The sequence below is a fragment of the Macrobrachium rosenbergii genome, chromosome 2 (assembly GCF_040412425.1).
Source record: "Macrobrachium rosenbergii isolate ZJJX-2024 chromosome 2, ASM4041242v1, whole genome shotgun sequence".
NCBI classification, from domain to species: domain Eukaryota; kingdom Metazoa; phylum Arthropoda; class Malacostraca; order Decapoda; family Palaemonidae; genus Macrobrachium; species Macrobrachium rosenbergii.
Window position 1 is genome coordinate 49,173,743 of NC_089742.1, and position 25,000 is coordinate 49,198,742.

At 38.4% G+C, this 25,000-nt stretch overlaps 1 protein-coding gene across 8 annotated transcripts in view; it reads right to left on the reverse strand.

The window, feature by feature from the left end:
• Positions 1-25,000, reverse strand: part of LOC136846503 (micronuclear linker histone polyprotein-like) — a 625,416-nt gene that overhangs the window by 255,334 nt on the left and 345,082 nt on the right. For 4 of the 8 annotated variants that reach the window (XR_010855438.1, XM_067117397.1, XM_067117358.1 and 1 more), the window contains exon 3: positions 14,692-14,739. The exons of the other annotated variants lie outside the window; for them this stretch is intronic. The gene's annotated coding sequence lies outside the window, so the exon portion shown is untranslated. The remainder of the gene's footprint in view (positions 1-14,691; positions 14,740-25,000) is intronic. 8 annotated transcript variants of the gene reach the window in all.

Below are 25,000 nucleotides of genomic sequence, written 5' to 3' on the forward strand. Positions count from 1 at the left end.
TTATAATCGATAAGTGATAATCACCATGTGGATTCGAACCAGTCGATTATAATCACCAAGTGGATTCGAACCAAAGAGATATATCAGCTGACAGTGACTCTGCCATTTATATGGCCTACATATAAGAGGTTGGTAGGTAATATAGTTACCAGCATTCTTTGGTTATTTCAGCTGTCACTTTTTCTGCTTCTTCCTCATTCCTGACCATCTTCCGCAATCTCTCTCGCTCCTCCTCCTCTTCCTCCTTCAAAAATAATCGTTTCTCTGACCAAATTCAGTTAAAAGAAATAACGAGTCTGTAACCGATCATCATCAGGTCTAATGGAAGCAAGACCCGTCATTTTCAGTTTTGCCAAGTCACTGCATTCAATTTAACAGTAATGTTCTCCCTCTACCTGTTCGGCAGCAGCACAGGTGTTGGGGGGGCTTTCACCCTCTGTAGTTTCTTTTGCGAGTCGCTCAGACATATCGTTGTTGAGGTCTTCCGTCCGTGAACCAATCCAATTTATTCTGCGTAAGATTTTATTTCGCAATTAGGAAGAAATGCCAGAGATATTTTCAGTTTATGTAATATTTATGAAGTGCCTTCGGATGGCAACAAGTGCATTCATTAGAATTGTTTTATTATTATTATTATTCCTTTATATTTCTGTGACTTTAACAGTACTTGGAAGTTCGGTGCATTTGGGTCGGTAGTTTTATCACTGGCTTTTCAATGCCACAGGTCAGTATAAGTGATAAAATATTCTCCCCACCCCCACTCCCAAAAGCTATGATAACTAGAGATTTCTCCTTTTCATAATTCGACATAAACCCAAGTGGCCCAGACACAAAGGAAGACGGTGGAAGTTCCCCATCGAGATAAGGAGCCGATGGAAGACGACCAAACAGGAAACCATCTATCGAACATTTAAAACCTCAATTGTTATTGTCTGGAAAACGGAAATTACCACTTTGAACCATTTCAACTAGAAAATAAAAGCCCTGAGCTACTCCCGCTGACACCCCTGTACAGAGGAAGAATATTAGAACAGAATAGAATATAGAATTTAGGCCAAAGTCCAATCACTAGGACCCATGAGGTCATTCAACGCTGAAACTAAAATTGACTGTAAAAGGTTTGCAAGGCGCAACAGGAGGAAAACCTCCCAGTTGCCCTATGAAACAAGTGTTAGGAGAGGGTGGAAAGTAAGATGGGAAGAAAGAGAATACGAATGGAGACACAATAAAAGGAATGAAAGGGGTTGCAGCTAGGGGCCGAAGGAACGCTGCAAAAACCCTAAATAATGCCTATAGTACTGACGGCACTACAATATTCCATTAAAGAAAAGGATATCTTAACAGAATGGTATTAACTTTACAAGATGTAGCTCAAATCAAACAGACTTTGACAGAATAAAACTGTCAGTATGAATGCCATTCCGAATAAAGCCTTCAGTTAAATCAGAAATTCACAACGAGTGGAAATTATATTTACAGAAGTTGTGACCAGCAAACTTCATGATAGATTACATGCTAATCAAACACTGGGAGAAGCGTTGACTTGCATCCAAAGGTAACGCCATATATATTGTTAAAACATGCATCATCATTAAAGTAGGGATCTTACCACGGCACAGTTTGCAATGTAGAGTCAGCCATTAACGTTCAGTGGTTTGCACAGCTGATATTGGCGAGGCTGTACAGTAATGACCCCGAGATTCATTGAATGGAAGGTTTACGGCACTTGGTCACTTACCTTTAGATAAAACATTATTATTATTATTATTATTATTATTATTATTATTATTATTATTAACCAAACAAAAACTTCTTTCAGTTTTTTCTGAAGATGGAAAGAAACTCCACAAGACAGATAATCTTGTTTATTGGAAAATATTTACATTACTTTGATCTCGAGCACTTCAGAGCCCACCAGACCCTTTTTCAAGAGATGAGGTAGTCAGGCTGGTTCAAGGCCCAGCCTGACTACCTCAACTCTTGAAAAAGGGTCACAGTTAGGACCTGAAAGTGCTCGAGATCAAAGTAATATGTAAATATTTACCAGTAAACAAGTTATACACAAGAATCTTGTGGGTTTCTCTTTCCATTATTATTATTATTATTCAGAAGATGAAACCTATTCATACGGAACAAGCCCACAGGGGCCACTGACTTGAAATTCAAGCTTCCAAAGAATATGGTGTTCGTTAGGAAGAAGTAAGAGGTGTTTAAGGAAACTACAGAAAGAAGAAATCTCGCTTATTAAAAAAAATAAATTAGTAAATTAATAAATACATAAAAAGGCATTAAAATGCAAGGAGAATAGTATTAGGGTAGTAATGCATTGCCCTTTCGCTTGAACTTCCGAAGTTCCAATTGTACGACATCCTCTGGGAGACTGTTCCACAGTCCAATGGTGTGAGGAATAAACAGCAGATTTTAATATTTATTATATTTAAAATAGACTTTGACCATTAACCAAAGGGACGCTGCACTGATGAAAAAGAAAGCAACCACATATGTTTGAGGACCAATAAAAAAAAAAATTAAGAAGCGGAACAGATAAATATAATTCAAACGATAACTATGAAAAGCATATTGTAATATTCTATTAAAATACACCTAATATACACTTTGACCATTAACCGAAGGGACGCTGCATTGACGAAAAAGAAAACGCCAAGCAAACGAAAATGACATATGTCGTGGACCAGGAATAAAAAAAAAAAAATGAAAAAAGTAACAAATAAAAAAAAATCAATTACCTGTCTGATTAAAATCACGCAAGCACGTCTTCTCCCCCTTAATGAGACATCGGCCTAACCAGGGGACCGTTATTACCTCAGCCAGTGCGCCGGAGGCTTCTTGCACCGCGAGGCTGCTCTAGAGCAAACGGCATTGTTTGCATATTAATTCGCGTTCGTGCTAATGGCGAACCAGCAAAAAAAAAAAAAAAAAAAAAAAGGGGGCGGGCGAGGGTGGGGGCGCCGCGCCTTCGGATGTGTTCCGCCCGAAATGATCTTCACATCCAGTTCATTACTTCTCTTCGTCTTTTGCCCAGTTCAGGGAACTGTTCCGCTTGAATTGACCGAGGCGTGTTCCGGCGGAAGCAGATCAAAGAGACCGCCGCTCCGTAAGGAAAGACTGACACTCGATATCGATGCTTGTGCTTTTCATCAGAAGCGCTGTCATGCTACTTTCTTAATCCCTCTCGTCGAATTGTGCCAGGCTATATCGTACGTTCGTCTTTTTTTTTCTTACCGTGGCCGAGACGCATCAGGGCTATTATTTTGCTATCAATCAGTTCCTCGTCGACTGTCATAAAAAAAACACACACACATTAACTACTGCCTACTGGAGTTAGGGTTACAATGGTCCTCAACACCAAACAAGTAAAAAATGCGCTGAAGGTTCCTCGGCGCAATCGAGTTTTCCGTACATCGTATAATCAAGGCCACTGAAAACAGATCTACCTTTCGGTGGTCTCGGCTTAATGCTGTATGAGCCGCGGCCCATGAAACTGTAACCACCGCCAGAAGCACGATAATGGAAAACTTTAATCTTAATAAATAAAAACTACTGGGGCTAGAGGGCTGCAATTTGATATGTTTGATGGCTGGATGTTGGATGACCAACATACCAATTTGCAGCCCTCTAGCCTCAGTAGTTTTTAGGATCTGAGGGCGGACGGAAAAAGTGCGGACGGACAGACAGAACCGGTACAATAGTTTTCTTTTACAGAAAACTAAAATGTATCATTTGACGATATACCGGTAACTCATAATAATAATAATAAAAAATAATAATAAAATGTTTTCACTAAGCAGTCTCACAATATTCCGTTACTCACAGAATAACCCGAATGGCCGAGAAAAAACAATATTAAAAAATAATTACATAATGACAGAATGTTTTAACTTAACATTCTAACAATATCCCGTTATTCACAATGACCGAGAAAAGACGATATTAAATATCAGTATAGCGTACCCACTTAACATTTTCTCACAATATTCCGTTATTCACAATGGCCGAGAAAAGACGTTGTTAGATATTGGTGTACCCCACCCCCCTCTGGTTTCGGTGCAAAATGAGCCAATCGCCCGCGACGAAAACACCAGCGACATCTGGAGCATGTCCTCGCAAAGTCGAGCGGCAGGTGTGGAATGAAATCTAGACATGTGCTGGACGTGTTGATAGCTGCTAGCCAGAGGACATTAAGGAATGAGCTTGTATGACAGGTTAACAACAAAAGCGTTCGTTCCATTAAACGAAATTATTATATATTTATATAAAGTAAATATATATATATATATATAATATATATATATATATATATATATATATATATATATATATATATATATATATATATATATATAAATATAATATATATACAATCTACTGCGCACTTTTCACCAGATACTTGTGCATTTGTAAAAGCCACAATTCCCTCTTAATTTCTCGATTTTTTTCACACGTTTAGAATACTCTTGCACTACAAAGCCTTTAATCCTAACGAAAGAATATGAAGCGATTCTGACGTCCGTAGCAGGATTCGAGCCTGCATCCAGAGTATCAGAACGATGTCACGCTACCCACCTGACCACGAGAAGGCTTGAAGAAATGAAATGTAACAATCAGAGTAGGTGTCCTGAAATATTACTTATTTGTCTCAGGTGAAGCTGGTAAACCTTACTGGTCTGAATGCAAACGGCAGCGGGTAACAATGAGATCCGAGAGAATGTCAAATTGTTTGAGTGTGCTGGCGTTACAAATGCAATGGTCGTTCGATCAATGCACAGGCATACTAAACGTGCTAACAATTCAAGTGATTGTGTACAAAAGAAAATTAACAAATCTATTTCTACTATGTAAGGGCAGGAATTCCACAAGTGATTGTGTCAGTAAAAACAAAAACAAAAACAAAAAAATAAAGAAAAGAAAAGAAAGGAGGTTCACAAGGACATGATGTAAAGGAGGCGAAGGACACGCTCAAGAACTTCAACAAATGGGAACTAGTCATCAAAACGAATAGTATAAAAACTTTTTAGAAAACACTACGTAGGTTGGAAACTAAAATAATGAACTCAGGCAGTCCCCTGATTCACACCATAATATTATAAACCTTGCTATTGCTACATGTTTGCACGCAAATTTATGAGAGAGAGAGAGAGAGAGAGAGAGAGAGAGAGAGAGAGAGAGAGAGAGAGAGAGAGAGAGAGAGAGAGAGGGCAAGTTACCTCCACAAAGCAAAGGAGCCAATGCAGGTGTGGCAATAACACTCTCCTGTCCACTCTATGCCCGGATGCACCTTACTTAACTCCAGCCAAGTAAAATAATCAGTCGGGGTCTCAAGAGCAGGCAATAGCAACATTGCACACACCCTCTCTCCTTCGAGGAATACCATTAAGGACTGCCTATTCCCGTGCTGGCACAATGGGATGGATAATGTAAACATGGAGTATAACACTTGATAGGCTATTTCTGTTGGGTTGCTTAGCAATGTTCATAAATTGCAAAGGAGTAAAATCCTTTACACTTCGATAAAGAAATCTACGAAAGCGCCAAAGATGAAACAAGACAGTGATATGTTAATTAATCCACTCGCGGGGATTTAAGCAATCTCCAGAGAAAAGGACCTTGGATTTACCTCCGTCTCTCAAGCATCTGTTTCGTAAACTCAAGGATTTTGCCGAGGGGATTTCTTTTCGTCGGATATCATAAGGATGGTTTCCGAGGAAACTGGAATCAGGAAATAACCTGAGCCTTCGCTGAAACTAAGAAGAAAATCTGCTATCCCGAAAGAGATGGTAAAAAACAACGCAAACAGCCATTACACGCACACAGCGCAGGTTCCCCAAAAAAGCCTTTGATGTTAAATCTAAAATAATCTCACTTTTAGCAATATCCTCCGCTATATTCAGCTCCTCGCGTAAGCCTAACCTCTGATCTGTGTACGTGTGTGTGTGTGTGTGTGTGTGTGTGTGAGAGAGAGAGAGAGAGAGAGAGAGAGAGAGAGAGAGAGAGAGAGAGAGAGAGAGAGGGAGAGAGAGAGCATTATCCTAGATATGAGAAATGGGAAAAGTGAACCACTGAGAGAGAGAGAGAGAGAGAGAGAGAGAGAGAGAGAGAGAGAGAGAGAGAGAGAGAGAGAGAGAGAGAGAGCATTGTGCCTTAATATGAAACTAAAGTGGCGAAGAGAAAGAAGAACTAACCCAAATAAGAGAGAGAGAGAGAGAGAGAGAGAGAGAGAGAGAGAGAGAGAGAGAGAGAGAGACGCAACTTGAAAGGGAAGAGCCACAGCCAGCCGATCTGCCGACCCCATTATGGCCTCTCCCGAACATCCACGATGCCTCGTTGATAAATTCTTTTTTCGTAACCGTCTTTAACCTGACCTTTTGCGAGACCTCTACATCCGGTCTCGCCCGAGACCGAACACGTCTTCGTCAGGTCTTTTTATCATCATCGCCGTCTCTACCTTGGTTTCTACAATGCTCGGTTCTTTAATCTCTCGCGATCTCTCCAGAGCGCTCTTGAAATTCAAGATACATTAGGGTCTTCAAACCTCGCCCTACGGAACACCACTCCACCTTCCCATTCCACCTCCACCCACCCATAACCCCCCTAGGCAGAAACCCTCACTGGTTAAGAACCTGTAATATAATAATAATAATAATAATAATAATAATAATAATAATAATAATAACCCCCTAGGCAGAAACCCTCACTGGTTAAGAACTTGTAATAATAATAATAATAATAATAATAATAATAATAATAATAATAATAATAATAAAACCCCTTGGTCAGAAAACCCACTGGTTATAGAACTAATAATAATAATAATAATAATAATAATAATAATAATCCCTGGGCAGAAACCTCACTGCAAGAACTTGTAATAATATAATAATAATAACATAACACCCTTGGCAGAAACCTCACTGGTTGAGAACTTTTGTTAATAATAATAATAATAATAATAATAATAATGAAAATAATAATAACAATAAACATGATCATTGTCCAGTCTGAGTTTAAACCTTGAGAAATAAAAGCATGCCGATCAAACATCATCAAACAACTTAAATCTCCAGTTCGATCTGTCTATTAAGACAACACCACCAACCTAACGATGCAATGAATATAAGATCATATATACATTCATTCTGACCTGCAATTAGGAACGAAAGCTTATGAATGCAATAAACGTCACGAGACGGTTTATGTTCCATTCGATTCTTATAATACGACGCAGCACTTACCAGCCCTTATAAAACCTTCCTTCATCCAAGTACCGTAATTCTAGTCGTCCCGAGCGAATTAATAACGACGGCGACTATTTCTCGGCGAAATGCAGAAATGCCCTAAGCCCTAAATAATACCCCTGAATTTATCATGACATTTCAACTAATCAGTAATTCAGCAGTACATTAGGAATTACCCATTAAATATTCACTACGTGTCTTATGCGCGCAGAATGTTCAAACGAATGACAATGTCATAAATGTAATAAATGAAGAAGATTAGTAGAATTATCGCAGCTTAGAGATGGATTCTGTACTTCGCCAGTCCAAGGCTTTAACGTAAGTCCTGCCATTTTCAACTTAAAGTTCATTTCTGATCTTTCATACAAATTCTTCTTCATTTTAATAATTTGTTTACATTTTTATCTATTTATTTAGTCATTTGTTATTTTTTTAAATTTTTTAATAAGTGATTTCTTTCTGTATTTCCCATTACTTTCTGTTACTTCTTTCTAATGGAAGCTTGAATTTCAAGTCAATGGCCCCCTGAGGTCGGCTTGTTCTGTATGAATTGGGTTCATCCTCTAAATAATAATAATAATAATAATAATAATAATATAATAATAATAATAATAATAAAATAAGTAAAACCATTTCCAGACTTGAACTCTGTAGCCCCTATTTATGGCGTTCTTACATTTCGTTCCGTCGTTCAATAATTCACGAAAATGGGCGCTTTTACGCGAATTAATTACGTTACCTGACCCCCCCCTCTCCCCCCACCCCAAAACCCCCTGCTCTCTGCTCTGCTGCATCCAATGACTTAGCTTTCATTATCGGCCTCCCGTGAAATTGCCAAGCTTTCTGCTCTTTTGCCTTATACTCCCTATCTCGTATTTTCCTGAGTTCTCCTCTGACGTCATCAGATCAGCTCCTTATGACACCAAGGCTTTCAAGTTATCGCTTCGTGTTGGACCGATGAAGGGAAATGGGGGATAGAGGGAGAGAGAGAGAGAGAGAGAGAGAGAGACAGAGAGAGAGAGAGAGAGAGAAGAGAGATTAAAAGGAAATTTATTCCAAGGTCCTCAGTGTATTTAAATGCCTGGAATGCAAGTAAACTGAGAGAGAGAGAGAGAGAGAGAGAGAGAGAGATTAAAAAGAGAGAGAGAGAGAGAGAGAGAGAGAGAGAGAGAGAGAATAAAGCACATGCTTCAATGCCAGGAATTGTTTGCAACGTGTTCATGATAAACAGTCACACATCGTTACGCGCGCAAGAGAAAAATGCGGAAATCAATATACGAAAACAGTAGACAATAAAGCATAAGGAATAAAGCAAAAGAGGAGGAGAAGTCGCTGTAATAAAACACCTGGAGATACTTTTCATTCCCCGCCCGAAGGTTATCCAGTCTCTCATATCCTACAGAGGACACCCTGAAAATGGCAATACGCCAGGTGGTTCCGTTTCGTGTTCCTTTATTTCTCTACGAAATTGAGAATAAAAATATATTTATGAAAGATACGAAAATAAATTTTAAATCAAAGGCCAAGCACTGGAGCCTAGGTTTGAAAGGCGCAACAGGAGGAAAACCTCGCAGTTGCACTATCAATCAATTGTTAGGAGAGGGTTAAGGAAAGTAAGATGGAAGAGAATATGAAAGTAGGTACAGTAAAAGGAATGAAAGGAACGCTGTAAAGAACCTTCAGTAATGCCTACAGTGCACCGAGCGAGGTGCACTGACGGCAGTAACCCCCCTAAGGGGACAAAGATATTTAAATATAACTCTGCTTGTTAATCTTGAACGTGTGGTATGATTCTTGCAAGTCATCAATTTATGTAGGAACAACAAAATAGTATATAATTTTTAACGTTATCTAAAGATTATCTATCCTTGTAGTTTATCATTTTATTTAATTTTAATCTATTTATTATTTTTTTCCATATATTTTTTTCTTTTTTAATAAGTGATCTCTTCTTTCTGTACTTCCTATGACCATATTCTTCGGAATCAATGGCTCCTTTGGTGGGCTTGTTCCTTAAGAATAGGGATCATCTTCTGAATAATAATAATAATAATAATAATAATAATAATAATAATAATAATAATAATAATAATAATAATAATAATACTTGCTTCTCATTTTAATCTGCGAGTAAAAACTCACAATGCTACCGCTAATGCTCAATGTCATCTAAATACCACCTAACGGTTACCGCTATCTAAACGATATACTTACTGATTACCGTTGCAGCCGAAGCAGGCCTTTTATGAGAGAAAAAGGACGATATGTAATTTTAATAATGATACGTAATAGGCAGCAAAACATATATGTAGCCTATTTTAAAATATTTCTAGCCTTTCAAATACTCAGGAGAAAACCACTTTTCTTCGACTATCACCACTTTAGTTGCTAATACTAGCTGTAGCTATTTGGTGTGCCTGCTGGTTCAATAATAGACATCATCATCATTAATTTTAACTATTATCATTATCATTATTATTATTATTATTCAGAAGATGAACCCTATTCATATGGAACAAGACCACCACAGGGGCCACTGACTTGAAATTCAAGATTCCAAAGAATATGGTGCTAATTTTTTTTTCTTTATTTCTTTACCAATGCTTATATTTTTGGATATTTTTACTATTTGCACTCTTATGAATAAAGTTTTGAATTTGAATTTTGAATTGAAAGGGAATAACAAAGAAGAGGTCACTTTTAAAAAAATACAAAAATAAATGAAATTAACAAATAAACAGACAAAAATGGAAGTAAATCATTAAAAAGCAAGGACAACAGCATTAGGGTAGTAATGCACTGCATCTTCGCTTGAACTTCTGAAGTTCCAATCGCACGACATCCTCAGGGAGACAATTCTACAGCCCAAAGTTGGGAGGAATAAAGAGCCTCTGGAACTGAGAAGTTCGACAGCGAGGCACATTTAGTTAAAAGCAAGGTCCTTTAAATATATTCTCAGAGTATATTTAAAGGACCTTGGTTAGAAGTAGCAGTACGGAGAAGAAAAACATGAATGAATCGAACATCATAATTCTGTCCTACTGGCCAGCTAGTTCCAACTGCACACTCGCCCATGGGAATTACCTAAACTCCTCAAACAGTTAAACCCCGCGAGGGACGATGAGTCGCTAGATGGAAAGAGACAATAAAAAAAAGAAGAATGAGAATAAAAAAAAAAGTGAAAATGATGGTGGCGACAAAGTTCAAATCGGGGTTCCCCAGAGAACGGTAATTTGAAAAAAAAAAAAAATACAGCGAAAAATGAATATCACTCATTCATGCGAAGGGAAGGAGAGAGAGAGAGAGAGAGAGAGAGAGAGAGAGAGAGAGAGAGAGAGAGAGAGAGAGAGAGAGAGAGAGAGAGAGAGAGTTAAAACTTTTTTTTTTAAGTTTACAAAAAGAAGAAATGCACGGAAAAATAATGCATCTAGCTCATACGAAAGAGAGAGAGAGAGAGAGAGAGAGAGAGAGAGAGAGAGAGAGAGAGAGAGAGAGAGAGAGAGAGAGAGAGAGAGAGAGATTGTGAACAGATGACATTGCATTTTATGTTGTCAATATGTGTACTGGTTTAAAAGTCTAACAGCTAGGTTATTCTTATCAAAAGAAACTGAGTATCACTGCACAATGAACAGATGATAATAAATCTGCAACAAAACTCCTTAAGGATTTAAGGGGTAAATACTCCAGCAACAATGAGTAAACCAGAAAAATAAACAACAAATAAAAACAAATAAATAATCATTCCGAATGAAACGCAATATCACAGCGACGCAAGTAGACGTTTAAATCCAAGAAAACAATAATCAATCAGGCATCAAAGGCTTGCCCGGAGCGTAGAGAGAGAGAGAGAGAGAGAGAGAGAGAGAGAGAGAGAGGCGTCTACCAACCCGATAGATAGATCAATGAGATGCAATAGTCGAACGATCTATTCACCAATTTTTCAAAGTAAACACACCGTTAAAAAGATCTGAGCCCAGATCAAAGAGACACAACCGTTCATTCAAGGTTCATCCTCAGGATAAAACGCCTTGCGGACTGAATATGGGGCTCTTGATCGCGTTTCAAAATCGTCTTGGGAAAACAGTTCTAGGTTTCTTTTTATTTTCTGGGTGGTGTATTATTATTATTATTATTATTTTGGTCTCTCACAGTCATCCTATTCGACTGGGTGGTTTTTACAGGGGTTCCGGGTTGCATCCTGCCTCCTTAGGAGTCCATCACTTTTCTCACTATGTGCGCTGTTTTTAACCACAACAATTATTTATATATATATATATATATATATATATATATATATATATATATATATATATAATATATATATAAATATATATATATATATATATATATATATATATATATATATATATATATATATATATATATATATATATATATATATATATATATTATATATACATATATATATATGTAAGCCTGTAGATATGAGGTTTGTGTGAGGTTTGTGTACAGTGATGAAAACCTTAATCATAATTAAAGGAGGCATTTATGATTCTAAGAAAAACACTTAACATGGGCAAAATATGCGCCTAAGTTTCTTCGGCGCAATCGAGTTTTCTGTACAGCCGCTACAGCCTATAATCAAGACCACCGAAAATAGATCTGTCTTTCGGTGATCTGGGTAAAATGCTGTATGAACCGCGGCCTATGAAACTTTAACCACCTCCCGGTGGTGGCCTATCCTATATCGTTGCCAGAAGCGCGATTATGGCTAACTTTAACATTAAACAAAATAAATATTACTGAGGCTAGAGGGCTGCAATTTGGCATGTTTGATGATTGGAGGGTGGATGATCAACATACCAGTCTGCAACTCTCTAGCCTCAGCAGTTTTCAAGATCTGAGGACGGACAGAATAAGTTTGGACGGACAGACAAAGCCGGCACAACAGTTTCCTTTTACAGAAAACTAACACCAGAACAGAAACTCGCACTGAAGACCCACCATGACACAGGTGAGAGCTCATTTCAGAAACGCAAGCGAACCGAGAAGGGCCAGAATCACCCTTCCACGACGAAAGTTAAAATATGCAGATAGGGAAGGAAGGAACAAGCCGGCACCGGAAGAGAAAGCAGCCAAAAGCCAAAAGGCCTCACGGGACGGGACGGGACGAGGGACGGGGTCCACGAGAGAGAGAGAAAATTTGGGAACTCGTGAGTGATGCTGATGAAGGGCACTGTTGACTCTCTCACACGAGGAGAAGGCCGAGAGCTCCAAGGAGCTGGAGCCGCTTCTTAATGGGATCTCGAGAATAACGACGGAATTACCTTCGGGGGAAAGTGTAAAGAACGCCATAAAGAAGTTACGATCGGCACCAAATGGATTTACAAGTTAGGCGTTGTTGCATTAGAATTTTGGGCCGGGGGTGGGGTGGGTGGCGTTTGTGAAAGGAGGTGGATGGATAGAATATACAATTTAGGCTGAAGGCCAAGAGCTGGGACCTATGAGGTCATTCAGCGCTGAAAGGAAAATTGAGAGTAAGAGGTTTGAAAGGTGTAACAGGAGGAAAACATCGCAGTTGCACTACGAAACAATTGTTAGGAGAGGGTGGAAAGTAAGAAAAAAAAGAATATGAACGGAGGTACACTAAAAGAAATGAAAGGGGTTGCAGCTAGGGACCGAAGGGACGCTGCAAAGAACCCTAAGTAATGCCTACAGTGCACCGCGTGAAAGGAGGTGGAGAAAGAGAAGGTCTATTGGAAAGCGTAAGTTGTCAGCATACCATCAGCGGCAGTGCTCGACGAGGGTATGTCAGTTGCCGCTAAGTGCATAACAGGTGGAAGATTTTTGCTAAATTTCTTTACGAGGATAAGTAGAATATAAAAGGGAAGAGCTGTCTCGGCAGTGATATTTAGTATACGCGCGTAATTACCTGGATAAGTGATTACTGAGAAGTACACTAAAAATTTAAAAAATTAATAAATAATTTCATGAGAGACTTCTCATTAGATAATTTTATACGATATTCGGCAGATGTGGATAATTCCCAGCTTGGATTACTGTGGTTTTTACACCGAGACCGTTAAGGTGCGTCAGTTTACATGTAATGCGCTAAACACGACTATTTCCTCAACACAGCAAACTTCCAGTATGAAAAAAAAAAAAAAAAAATTCTTCAGCGCAATCGAGTTTTCTGTACAGCCGCTAAAGCGTATAATCAAGGCCACCGAAAGTAGTGGTCTCGGTATAATGCTGTATGAGCCACGGCCCCTGAAACTTTAACCACGGCCCGATGGTGGCCTATCCTAGATCGTTGCCAGAAGCACGGTTGTGGCTAACTTTGACCTTAAATGAAATAAAAAAAAAAACTAGAGAGGCTAGAGGGCTGCAATTTGGTATGTTTGGTGATTGGAGGGTGGACGATCAACATACCAGTTTGCAGCCCTCCAGCCTCGGTAGTTTTTAAGAGGTAAGGGCGGACAGACAAAGTGCGGACGGACAGACAAGGCCGGCGCGATAGTTTTCTTTTACAGAAATCTAAAAACCAAAGATTTCTAAGTCTGAAAACCACTCCGCACGGATAACTGGAAAACCGGTGGAAAAGTAAACAAAAATCGTGTAAAACGAACCAAGTAATCGACAAGAATGTTCAGAGACATTAAACAAAGCCATAAGTGAATCTTTCACCTAGAAATTGTTTTAACTTCAGAAACCCCAACAATGAGAATTCGGGAGCCTGGCAAGCTCTATAAGAGCAATAAAGAAGCAGTTCTTCGCATCAAAACAGCTCCCTCCTCCCACCAGCAACGTCCAGCGCACTCCGAGGAAAAAAGCTATGTGATGGAGATGAAGTTAATATCACGGAAGATGAAAGAAACGGAACGTCTCGGATAAACAAGGGAGCAAAACGCCAGACGGGAAAAGCTAATTTCCCCTCACTGTAAAAGTTGGAAGCTGGGATCACCCGAGAGGTGTGTATACGGACCTACCAAAAAAAAAAAAAAAAAAAAAGGGTGGGTGGGGGCTAGACAAAAACTGAGACGAAAAACCAGTAGCTAATCAGTCTGCGATCTCATCAGTGTGTTGTTGCTTCTTCCTAAGCTCAGACTATCAACTGTGGTGAGAGACTGAATTTCCCAGTTCTCCAGGCCAAGTACAAACGCTGCCATACCGTAATACACCAAAAGAATTACTCTTCATAACAGAGCCGAGCTGAGTTCCGTCAGCAACAGTCCGTGACACTGTCCAGATCTGCAATAATTTCTCCTGACGAGATTACGAGAAGAAGAACGAGCTCTGGAGAGAAAGTCAGAGGAGGAGGAGGAGGAGGAGAAAGGGAATTAGAAAGGAACAATCACCAGGAAACGTTCAGTTAGTACACAGAGTTTGGAGAAGGTTCTTGGTTATCATGATTAGTATTCAGAAGCTGAAGCCTGTTCGTATGGAACAAGCGCCCACCACAGGGGGGGCCACTTACTTGAAATCTAAGCTTCCAAAGGCCACGCTGTTCATCAGAAAGGAGTAACTGAAAAAGAGGGAGAAAAGGGGGGTTTAAGAGAAGTTTGTTGATAGAAAATTTGAGAGAATAGACACAAAATAAAGAAGACAGAGGTATAATATCAAACAGTACACCAAAACAAAATTGGGGGTTGGGGGGAAATATCGGTTTTCTGTCGAAGTCAAGCATCAGTTGATTGGCGCCTCCTGATGGATCATCTCGAGGTACAGGTTGAGCATCATTTTTCTCCTACCTTTCTCCTCAACGACCTCCTATTTCCATCAATACCCGTAGAGAGAGAGAGAGAGAGAGAGAGAGAGTCAGTCTGCATTACTATACCATACCAAGGTCTCTAGACCTCGTACCATACAGTCAATTTGAGCGGCAATTCTTCTGTTAATCAACTAAAGCCATGTAACTACTTCTAATTAATTAAAGGAGCGATTAAAATTTCCGAGAAGCAATCTCACAAAGAAGAAGAAGAAGAAGAAGAAGAAGAAGAAGAAGAAGAAGAAGAAGAAGAAGAAAAGTTCAGTCAACAAAAGAAGGATTATCTACGTAGCGCCTCAGCCAGCCAACTTTTTTTTTCCTTCTTTATACTCCGCTAATACTCCCTATATATATAATATACCGTACTACACTATCAGTAAAATACCGTAACGGCTATTATTCTTTTTATATTTCTCTCTCTTCTCTCTCTCTTTTCTTTCTTTCTCTCCCCCTCACACTACAGCACCACTTTTTCTCCCCATTTTTTTCCCTATTTTTTTTTTTTTTTTTTACTCTGCATCGAACAGGCGTATATTTCTTCACACATATACCATCACAACAACACGAGCCCCTCTTCCATTCTCCTTCCCTGTTTCTCCATCCACGTCCCCATCCTCCTTCCTCCACCCCCTTATCTCATAACCCATCCCCCCTATAAAGATAAAAGGACAAGGGGGTTGGAGGCAGGGTAAGGAGAAAATAGGGTGGATGAGGTAGGAGTTGGGAATGGGAAAGGAGGTCTCGAGAAGGAGTGAAGATCTGAGAGAGAGAGAGAGAGAGAGAGAGAGAGAGAGAATCCCATCACATACTTCAGGGAAGGTAATTTCTCCCTCAATTATCCGAGATCTGATGCTGATACCACAGGTGAGTAAATACACTATTTCATTTATCATTAAAATGAGGTTCACTATAAACAGGAATCAAACCTTACGAGTTGATTATGTCAAAGGCAAATTACAAGTTTTTTCAGAGCAATTTCTCATTTGTTATAGTTTTTACTGACTGAGGATGAGTTAGTAGTTTTAACTGACTGAATGTTTTTTCTCTCCCATCTGTTTTTCTCTCTCTCCCATTTGTTATAGTTTTACAATTGATGTTTTTTCTCTCCCATTTTGAAGATGTTTTTTCTCCCATTTGTTATAGTTTTACAACTGACTGAGGATGTTTTTCTCTCCCATTTGTTATAGTTTTACAACTGACTGAGGATGTTTTTCTCTCCCATTTGTTATAGTTTTACAACTGACTGAGGATGTTTTTCTCTCCCATTTGTTATAGTTTTACAACTGACTGACTGACTGAGGATGTTTTTTTCTCCATTTGTTATAGTTTTTTATTAACTGACTGAGGATGTTTTTCTCTCCCATTTGTTTACAACTGACTTATTTGTTATAGTTTTACAACTGACTGAGGATGTTTTTCTCTCTCATTTGTTATAGTTTTACAACTGACTGAGGATGTTTTTCTCTCCCATCTGTTATAGTTTTACAACTGACTGAGGATTTTTTTTATTCGTTATAGTTTTACAACTGACTGAGGATGTTTTTCTCTCTCCCATTTGAGGATGACTGAGGAGGTTTTTTTTCCCTATGAATGTAATTAGTTTACAACTGACTGAGGATGCTATTTCCCTATGAATGCAATTATATAAAGGCTGAAAATAATGTGAAATATTATTTCTTTTAAAACTTTATCCAAGAGCAAACTGCAGGGAACGCAGATCACCACAAAAAATCATCTCCAGAAATTGCTATTCCGATAAAAAACATTTTCACTGCAAAACATGTTTGTAAAATTTACATACGGCACTCTGATGGTATGTCGCTTTGCCGAAACATACGGGCGTACTGAGGCTTGCTACAGATAAAGCATATTCTCGAATACAAATAATGCAGTAATACGTTTGTAAGATTATTCGGTCGATATATCCCGTGCCTCAAATCATGTTTTGTCAACACAACGAAAAATATGCAATCGGGAGCTGACTCGATCTTTCACAGAGATTATGAAGATGAATTATTTTTCCCCAGGTCTTTGATAACAAACTATTGCAAATAAAGAGCAGTACATCTCTCTAGTCAGCCATCTTTCTGATAAGAAAAAACACGTACAAACACTCGCAAATAAAAAAAAACAGGCTTAATCAGCCATCGTTCTAATAAGACGAAAAAATACGTAAAACACTCGCAAAGTATAAAAAAACAGGCTTTGTCAGCCATCTTTTTGATAAGAAAAAACACGTAAAAACATTCGCAAAGTAAAAAAAAAACAGGCTTAATCAGCCATCGTTCTAATAAAAACAAAAACACGAAAAGTAAAATAAAAAAAAACAGGCATAACATCTTTCTAATAAGACAAAACAGTGAAAAGTAATAATAAAAAAACAGGCATACTCAGCATCTTTCTAATAAGACAAAAACACGTAAAAACACTCGCAAAATAAAAAAAAAAAAGCTTAGTCAGCCATCTTTCTAATAAGAAAAAACACGTAAAAACACTCGAAAAGTAAAGAAAAAAAATAGGCATAGCCAGCCATCGTTCTAATAAAAAAAAACACGTAAAAACACTCGCAAAGTAAAGAAAAAACACAGGCTTAGTCAACCATCTTTTCTAATAAGAAAAAACCACTTACAAGCACTAAAAAAAAAAAAAAAAACAGGCTTTTCATCTAGTTTCCACTGAATGGAAATCACTCCAATATCTTTCACCGTCAGTCACACTGTTTTTTTTTTTTTTGCCATATTTCTGTTTCCTTCAAAACATCGCCAGTATTTTCATTCCTCGACCCCTCTCTCTTTCCCTCGCCTTAACCTCCGGCAGCTGGTCGAGGGGATATGGGCCATGTGTCTTCGCTGTGGCACCATCTGTGTTTTTTTCGGAGATATAGAATAATGCCTCCCCGCCCATTCTCCCGTATTGGGCCTCCTTTGTGGGTCTAAGGGGGAAGAAATATGCAGACGCCCTTCTTGGAAATTCAGAGTAAGGTTTCAGAGTAAAATTTCACTTTCTCCGGAAAATGAAGCTAAAATTTCACCTTTCTCCGAAAAATAATTACGAATAATTTTTATTTAATTTTTTTTTTTTTTTTTTTTTGCATACGCCCTTCTTAGAAATTCAAGGCAAAATTTCAAACTAAAATTTCACCTTTCTCCAAAAATTATTTAACATTTTTTTTCCTATTTCAAACGATATTTTCAGAACCAATGATCAAATTACTTTACTAAACATTCTTTTGATACAACAAATTTTCGCGACTGAAAATCCCACAGAAAATAACTATGATAATCGTGTCAACAATATTCAAATCAATTTACTAAAAAATTAACCACTTAAAAATTTTGAGCCTTTCAACAGAAAATAACCAAGACAATAAACAGTTCTACCAAAAACGACTGAATTGGCTAAAAACCTCGATTTTCCATTCCTCCTAAAAGGTCGGAACGTGAAACACTTTTATCCATATAATCTTATTTGATTTTTTGTTACCAGGCAATTCAGATGAAGGACGATAACGCCAGCAATAACAAAAGCCACTCTCAGAGAGAGAGAGAGAGAGATTCTAAAATATAATTCCGATAACTCGCAGATAGAATAACCCCTTTTTTATTATTTTCTTTTTCTTGCGGTATAATACGCGTTCATTTTATTCATACGGCACAACTGCCATATCTAACTACGAGCCCCTGGAGGGACATGTTTATTTCACGTATGGAAATGAAATTACGCCGTTTCTTCCACTTTATGGGGGAGGGTGGAGGAGGTAGGCTGAGAAAGAGAGAAGTGAGAGGTTGAGGGAGGGGAGGAGTTAGCTGGGGGGAGGGAGGAGTTCCGCACGAGTTATTATCACTTGTCCATTACTTAATACCACTAGGCCTCCGCAGTAAGACGCCGCCAGAAGGGATCGCAAGCCATTGGTACCCTTGCGTAGCTGCGCCAGAAGGATCATTATCCCTGACGGTGACCCCGGGATCTTGAGGAACCTCAATTACGAAGGCCACAGCGCGGCTTCCTTCTACGGCAGGGCAATCACCGCCTCCCAGTTCCTCGGAAGGAGAGAGAAAGATCGGTCGCATGCAATGTTCATTTTGACTATGAAGAACACCAAGAGAAGACAAACAAACAAACAAACAAACAAATAGCAGCATTGGGAAACCGATCTAAGCACTGGGAAAATGACCTAAGCATTGGGAAACCGAGCTAAGCATTGGGAAAATGATCTTAGCATTGGGAAACCGATCTAAGCACTGGGAAAATTACCTAAGCATTGGGAAACCGAGCTAAGCACTGGGAAAATGATCTAAGCATTGGGAAACCGATCTAAGCACTGGGAAAATTACCTACGCATTGGGAAATCGACCGAAGCATTGGGAAAATGACCTAAGCATTGGGAAACCGATCTAAGCACTGGGAAAATTACCTAAGCATTGGGAAACCGAGCTAAGCTCTGGGAAAATGACCTAAGCATTGGCGAACCGATCTTAGCATTGGGAAAATGATCTAAGCATTGGCAAACCGATCTTAGCATTGGCAAACCGACCTAAGCACTGGGAAACCGACCTAAGAATTGGGAAAATGACCTTAACACTGGGAAACCAACCTAAGCACTGGGAAACCGACCTGAGCACTGGAAACCGACCTAAGCATTGGGAAAAATGGCCTAAGCATTGGAAACAGACCTAAGCATTGGGAAACAGACCTAAGCATTGGAAACCGACCTGAGCACTGGGAAAACGACCTAAGCACTGGGAAACCAACCTAAGCACCGGGAAACCGACCTAAGCATTGGGAAACCGACGACGTGAGCCTCATGGCCAGAACTCATTATCAATTCTCATCTCAGACGTGGCGACTCACTTCGGGTAAATATCGTGAGGATCTAGTAAACACAAACATCGTAGGAGGAGGATTTTTCTACGCCCGGGTCCTTACCCTGAGTGTGAATCAAAACAAACAGAGAACGGTAGGTCCCTGAAAGAAAGCTCTCTCTCTCTCTCTCTCTCTCTCTCTCTCTCTCTCTCTCTCTCTCTCTCTCTCTCTCTCTCTTTTTTTCTCCATGCCTCCCCTCTCTCTTCTCCATGTCTCTCTCTCTCTCTCTTCTCCATGCTTCTCTCTCTCTCTCTCTCTTCTCCATGCTTCTCTCTCTCTCTCTCTCTCTCTCTCTCTCTCTCTCTCTCTCTCTCTCTCTCTTCTCCATGCCTCTCTCTCTCTCTCTCTTCTCCATGCCTCTCTCTCTATCTTTCTCTTCTCCATGCCTCTCTCTCTCTCTCTCTCTCTCTCATGCTCTCTCTCTCTACCTCTTCTCTCTTCTCCATGCCTCTCTCTCTATCTTTCTCTCTTCTCCATGTCTCTCTTTCTTCTCCATGCCTCTCTCTCTCTCTCTCTCTCTCTCTCTCTCTCTCTCTCTCTCTCTCTCTCTCTCTCTCTCCGTAGAAGAGGCAAGAAGAACCCCGACCGTACATCAACGTGAAATTACAAGGAGCGATGACGCACGGTCCCGTGAAGCGGCACTTGCTTACGGGGACGGAGGAGAGAGAGAGAGAGAGAGAGAGAGAGACAAATAAGGACATTTATCGCAATTAATGGGGGTGACAGAAACACCCGTACATTAAAAGAGACGACGCAAGGCCCTGCTACGATAAAACGAAACGACTACACTCGCGTCCTCACCAATGTGACGTCTAAATCCTATCTTAAGAGGTTTTACTTCGGAACGAACTCCCACGCTTTTGTTTCATAACAAAATCCACACTTTTATTTCATGAAAGACTCCGCAGAACATTCGGACGCATTATAGTTCTCAAGACAGGCGTCTCTCGGAATTATTTTCATGTTCATTTTGCGACTTTATATTCCCATAAAGCAGAGTTTTGTTTCTCTACATTAGACGTGTGTTTGGTTTAGATTGTAATTAACGTAGAATTCAATCTCACTACTGAAATGAAATGAGATCCACTGTGCAAAAAACTCCCACAAAATCACCATTATCTAGCGTACCACGAAAGTCCCCCAAAAGCACTTTGTTACCACTTATTAATACTACATTATCTAACATTTTTTTATTTATCAATTTCATTTATTCACTTATATATTATTTTTTTTCTGTACACCATCGCACGCTTTCAGGTATCAGGTTTTTTTCGTTCTGACAATTTTGCCAACTTGCCAATTCATAACTTTGACATCTCTGCACCCCTTAACCAAGACAATATTTATTATTATTATTATTATTATTATTATTATTATTATTATTTATTATTGCCGGTACTGTATCAATCTGTATTTTACAATTGTCCTCCTCATCAAAAACAAAAGTAAATGTAAATTTTCACCATACTTCAACAAGGAGGTAGGAGGCGAAAGTAATCCCCTTGGCTATTTCAAACAAATTTAAATCTCTAGAGAGAGAGAGAGAGAGAGAGAGAGAGAGAGAGAGAGAGAGAGAGAGAGAGAGAGAGAGAGAGATCGGCTACAGCCGCTCTATTTACTGACCTGTCCTCTCAGGCAATCGGAAATCATGCCTTGAAATATGCCGTACTTTTCCGGTGTGGCACAAATTATAACTTGGACGAGAGAGAGAGAGAGAGAGAGAGAGAGAGAGAGAGAGAGAGAGAGAGAGAGAGCAGCACTTGCGGGTTTCCTTAATGAAAATATTTCTACAAATAACTTGAATATACAAAGATGTATTAACTTTTTCTCGCATCACAAAGTTTCACTTGCTGTCGAAGATTTCCCACAAAAACATCCATCAGGAATTAAAATTTGCCTTTAATACTCTGCACAAATTGCGTATTATTATTATTATTATTATTATTATTATTATTATTATTATTATTATTATTATTATTATTATTATTCAGAAAATGAAACCTATTCATATGGAACAAGAAGCCCACCACAGGAGCCACTGACTTGAGATTCAAGCTTCCAAAGAATATTAAGGTGTTCATTAGGAAGAAGTAAAAGGAAGTAAAGGGAAATACAGAAAGAAGAGATCCCACTCATTTATTAAAAAAAAAAAAAAAAAAAAAAAAATTTTACCAATTAATGAACAATAAAACATACTTGTAGAATTTATCCTGCTTACGGACATGCATTGCAAAGAGTGGCGAATGTTGGAACGAAGAGTTAATAAGAAAAAAAACGCTTTTCTTAAAAGATAAGTCATTAGTTATCCGTCTTACATTCCGAAATTTTCTTTTCATGTGATAAGAGGACAGGACTCGATTTTAGTGATTTCATCTTAAAAAAAAAAAAAAAACCTGCAACAGATTTTAGAAAAAAACTGGTCGAAGCAGATATAGAGTAGATATGGCGAATGAAAACAAACTAAAATAAAAAAACAAAAAACAAAGATCTTCTAATAACTAGGAAAGAGTTCTTATAACTTTGCTGGCGATTGGAATGAAATAGAAAGTAATATATACATATATATATTAGATTTTATATAATATATATATATATATATATATATATATATATATATATATATATATATATATATATATATATATATATATATATATAATAGGATCATGTGACTAATTCTACTGCAAGAACCGAAGGGAAGTGAAAACCAAAAAATGAAAAAGTACCCATCGCTTTGTGTATTTAATATACACTTCATCAGGTACAGTACAAAGTGAAAGTAATGTACCCTGCGCTAGGTACTTATGCCTTTAATATTACCTCCTGGTCTTTGCAATATATATATATATATATATATATATATATATATATATATATATATATATATATATATATATATCACATACATATATCTATATAAATGCATACATATATATTTACATATAATGTGTATATATATATATATATATATATATATATATATATATATATATATATATATATATATATATATACTGTATATATATATATATACTGTATATACATATATAGTATACATATATACATACCTATATATTTACATATGTATATATATATGTATACACATATATATATACATACACACAAAGATCTCTGTATATCTCCTATCACACAATCAATTAAAACAAAGCTATCAGGCAATGAACTACTTCTGCTCAGAGTATAAGGCTTCAATACCAAATTGCATTCAAAATTCTCAGTTATTTATTTTTTTAATTGATTCACGTATAAGAAAAATTAGCGCGTGGTGAATATGCAAATTACCCTGGACTACCGCGCACGTAACAAAGAAGCTAAATTCCCCATACAGTTATTTCACGCGGACATAAATCCATTTGCAAAGTTTACGCTTCAAAGCAACTAAGTGTTGTCGCTCAATTGTAACCTTTCACATTTGCAACTCCTCATATTTCCAGGGCAAGTCAAACGCCATTTATAGTAGTACCCCTTTCACTTGCTAAAGCGTAGTGAGTTAGAGCACTGCTCAGTACTTTCCTTTCTCGTAAGTGACTTCGTTTCCTTTTTTATTAGTTTTCTGTAAAAGGAAACTATTGTGCCGGCTTTGTCAGCCCGTCCGCCCTCATATCTTAAAACTACTGGGGCTGAGGGCTGCAAATTGGTATGTTGATCATCCACCCTCCAATCATCAAACATACCAGATTGCAGCCCTCTAGCATCAGTAGTTTTTATTTGAATTAAGGTTAAGGTTAGCCATAATCGTGCATCTGGCAACGATATACGACAGGCCACCAACGGCCTGTGGTTAAAGTTTCATGGGCCGCGGCTCATACAGAATTATACCGAGACCACCGACAAATCGATTTTCGGTGGCCTGTACAGAAACTCGATTGCACCGAAGAAATTTCGGCGCATGTTTTACTTGTTTTATTATGAAGTTACATTTCGTCCGCGGTGAAAGCGAGACTCCCAATACGGTTGGTGCTTATAAAAATGACTGACAGATTGTTGAGCGATTATCTTAGACCGTCACAACAATGACCTTTTACGTCTATCTAATACTAAGCATGGTTAATCTCTTTGAAGCAGAGGCCAAAGCACAAATAGATGGAAATAAAAAATGAATAATAAGTAAACAAAAAAATATAAAATAAGAATTGATCTCTTCTCTTCTTCTTTTAACACGCTTGTTTTTCAATGTTGTGCCTTTATCCTTTTTAATTATCTCTTTGACTCAGAGGCCGAAGGGAGCGGGAACCCGTAGCGCAAGACAAGATGGAAACGCAAAAAATATAAAAATAAAATTAAAAACAAATAATAATAGGTGAAAAAAATTAAATAAAAAAGTAAACAAATAAATAGATAAGTGATAGTGTCCCTTTACCCTCTTTTACTATAATCATCTCCTTCACGCAGAGGCCGAAGGGACTGGAAACCCGTATCGCAGAGGAGACGAAAACGCAATAAAAATAAAAAGTCAATAAACAAATAATAAGAGAGGTGCTATAGTGTGGCGGCCTGGTCTCGGCAAACGCATCTAGGGCATAAGTGGCAACTCCTCCCCCCCCCCCATCCCCTCCCCGCCCCTGAGACAAAACAAATGGTTTGGCAACAGTCCCGCGAGAAGAGGCTCCTACCACGATTCCTACTTTGGGAATGGGTGGCGCGAGCAACAAACGGTTGTTGGTTAATATGCATTCGATTCCGACACAGGCCGATGTAGCCAATTCGCCGCCGGAAACGGTTCCCATTCCTATTCGGAGACGAGTCAATAAATGTATATACATATACATACATACATATATATATATATATATATATATATATATATATATATATGTGTGTGTGTGTGTGTGTGTGTGTGTGTGTGTATGTATGTATATACGAACGTTATCTTAAATGCATTAGAGTGATAAGACAACACTTGCATATCATTATGGTATCCAATTTATACCTCAATAAAATATCGATTAGCAGCTTTAATTTCTAAATAATCCGTCCTTTACGGCACGCCCAAAAGGACAGTAGCCAAAGATGGCACGAGGTCGACTTATTCTCAAAACAACAACAGCAACAGCAACAACTCAAGTCCCGACGCAAGCACAACACAACCAGGTTCCTTGTTTGGTGTGAGCAATACCTATAAGTAGCCCCCACC